Source organism: Gymnodraco acuticeps, unplaced genomic scaffold (assembly GCF_902827175.1).
Source record: "Gymnodraco acuticeps unplaced genomic scaffold, fGymAcu1.1, whole genome shotgun sequence".
NCBI lineage: Eukaryota > Metazoa > Chordata > Actinopteri > Perciformes > Bathydraconidae > Gymnodraco > Gymnodraco acuticeps.
The window spans coordinates 381,697-384,941 of NW_022992297.1; the positions used below are offsets into that span (position 1 = coordinate 381,697).

The 3,245-nt window shown below is 47.1% G+C and overlaps 1 long non-coding RNA gene across 1 annotated transcript; it reads right to left on the reverse strand.

Annotated features, from left to right (window-relative positions):
• Positions 1-370: 370 nt before the first annotated feature.
• Positions 371-1,171, reverse strand: LOC117540960. The gene is made up of 2 exons (XR_004568245.1): positions 1,056-1,171; positions 371-486 (listed from the first exon to the last, which is right to left on the reverse strand). It is a non-coding gene; the product is annotated as an uncharacterized LOC117540960 (long non-coding RNA).
• Between the last annotated feature and the right edge of the window lie 2,074 nt (positions 1,172-3,245).

Here is a 3,245-nt window from a genome sequence, read left to right on the forward strand (position 1 = left end):
ATAACTTGTTTTAGACTGAACAAAGCTGTCACACTGGGATCAAAGATGATTGACATTACTTTATTAAATCAAGTTTTAAAACATGACTATTTTATTTCAACAGGACCCAAAAACACAAGGGGTATAACATGGTAAATACATACTGTGATTGAACACAAAAACACCATCTATTATTGACCTTTATAGCAAATTCAAAACATTATAAATGATACAAAACACCACCTTTTAGTATTAGACAGAAAATAGGTGACGAGACATATTTCAATTTTTTTAGTTTAGTCCACTGTGGTGAGAGTAATACATATAGCTTGTATTCCATTTGTTTTGAAAATGTATATACTTTATAAACAAACTGTTTACCCTTTTTTTGAATTAGCATACAGAACATTAGGAAAACAAACTTGACTAATGGTCGGCTCATAACCTCAGAACACAGAAGAGGAAAAACTGCATAGATTCTCGTTTCATTTTGAAGGAGCTGCAGACCTAAAGTGTGTAGAAGACTTAAATGATTACAAAGGTCACAATCACATTAATAAAACTGTACTTAGGTTTTAGTTTCACTTTTACAAAACAGAGTTCCACATGTATGGCCATCTCCTCACTAGCCCTATGCTGCTGCTCCCCTGCCAGCTCTGTCTCTCCTTTACTCATCTTCTTCTTAAAATAAGAAGAGATGTCTGTTGACTTTCTCTTCATTTTCTGCAAATTGACATTACACACAGCAGTGATTAATAGTAGCCTACGCATTACACCAGCCCAGCATACCGACATCAGCTAACGTTAGCTTAGCAAGCTAAACTAACGCTAACTAGGATAGCCGCCAAAGTGTGTTTACAGACGAATTATACCTGAAGTGAAGCCAGCCTTTACTGAGCCCCGAGCCTGTTTTCCAGGTCTTCCAGCGTTTTTCTCGTTTTAATGCCATTGAACACACATTTTGATCAGAATAACAGCTAAAGGTAAGCATATCTCCGTTTTTTGCTACCTAAAGCTAACACACTAAAGCCTAAAGTGTTGTGGGGCTTAACAGGCAACGAACAAATATGACTTACCTTCTAGAAGTCTGGTGGATTTTTGTCAACTCCAGTCCAGTCAGTAGAAAGAAACGTTTTGCTGCAACCTGCTGCTGTCTGTGCGAATCTCAGAGTGGTGCGCGCGAGTATCAGAGTGGTGCGCCGAGTATCAGAGTGTTACCATGGTAGCAGAGGGAGAGGGAGGGGCTGCAGTGTGAGCGTTGGAAGCTCAAATCAAGCGACTCGCTGGCTGTGTATTTGTTGTTAAATATCAGATAAACTAATACGCATACGTGACTGGCGAGGCAGTGTGTGTGGTGGGGGGGCCAGTGGGGGGGCCAACAAATATATCAGGGTAGCCATGGCCCCTGCTGGCACCACGGGTGGGCCGAAGAGGTGGAGGGCGCCGCGGGATCTCCGTGCCGGCACCTCTCCCTTCGTCTCACCTCTCTACTGAGATCTTTGAACGCACCGTGGCCCGCCCTCGGGGGAGGGGGGCCGCGCGCGCCGTCACAATGCCGTCTCTTTGAAACGGACATTATGGGGAAAAGTGGAATTGTGGAGAGAAATTACTCTTACTCTGGGATAAATGCAATAGTCTTTACTGAATGCATTTTTTCCACACACACACCTCACTCCAGAACTAGAGTTTACAAACGTAAACCACCGTTCTCCTGTGGGAGTCCCTGAACGCACCGCGGCCACTCTCACGAGGGCCGCGCGCCCACGTATTAACGCTGTATTTCCCATTGCAACGGTGAAATGCATTAATCTGAGCTATTATACCAGGCAAGGTGTGTTTTCTGACAACAGCACGCCGGCAATAGCGTCTCTTGAACCCGCACAGTGCTTTGACAGCACTCGGTTTATTCCACTCACGTGCACACGCCCACCTGCTGGCTCCCTATACTGGGGTTTACAGCAGGGGCGGGGAGTGTAGGACAGTGTTTCTTCCTCTGGGGATGGGCAAGAAGCAGCCACGCTGCGATTACTCCTCATCCCGTGAGCAAGGAGATCGATCCAAAGAGCCCTTCCGTAAACACGGGGGCTCCCAGGAGATCAACACGATCCTCTTTGGAAAGTGCCACGCGCCGTGATATCCCAGGGACATCACACGGCGGGCAGCGGTGGCGGCCTGTGATGAAGTAGGGTCGACCCTATATCATGTGAAGCCACCGAGCACCGGTCCCCGGGGGAACCGGGCCTGGGGCAAGGCCCGTGGACCAAGCTACTTATTCGGCCTTGCGGCCCAATAATCGCTCTGACCTGATGAGGCGGGGGCATCTCTAGCAATGAGTGAGTAGCCCACACACCCGCCGCCATGATCATCACCCAGGGAGAGTACAGCCCTAGGCGGTGGACTTCCATGGACGCCAGACCCGGAAGGAATGGCGAACGTGAATGGCACCGCCTCGGCCATATCCTGGTCCCCCAAACACTCGAAGCAAAGGTGGTGGGAATCGGCGCCCGCTATTTCAGCCAGGGCACGAAGGACAGGCCCGGGTCTCTAGCAGTGGCGACTGGAGGTATGATAACTCTTTCTTTTTCTTTCAAACATCTCTCAGTCTCTCGTGGAGTCACTTCCGCTGCTGAAGAGAAAAGGATGATAGTCAGGAGGCGAGGCCTCTTTTTATACGGTGTGATGCGCGCGCATTCAGGTAGGCCCGCCCAAGGCCGGCTACGTCTATAGAAGTCTCAGTGGGAGAATGCTCGCAGGGTAAGGTAGTACCCATAGAGTCCAGTAGAGGGCAGAGCCTGTGAGAGATATAACTGACGGAAGTGATTTCAAAACAAAAGCGGTGATAATATTATAAACAAAGGGAAAGAAGGTGAATTTAGCGACCAACGGCCAAGACACATATTGAGCCCAGAAAATGGATGTTATTAAGGGCTGTAAATATAATAAGCCTCTGTCTAAAATTGACAACATTGTTAGGAGATTTAAACTACAGCGATTCTGCACTGCGGTCAACTCAGCCGCCTCTCAAGTTTGTTTTTTCAAATCAGCTGCTCTTCATTCCTGCTATATTTGACAAGTGATACAAATATGTTTTACCACAAGTTCTTAAGAAAACTGACACTGTTGGACTCGGTTCTAGTTTGACTTCTACCAGAAATAAAATGAAGTACTTTTGCTGTGTCCTTTGTGAGTAATCCTCTGTCAGAGTCCCCTCCATAGTACATAATGCATGTTTTCTTTCTTTCTCTGACTTCTTGGTACACCCTGAT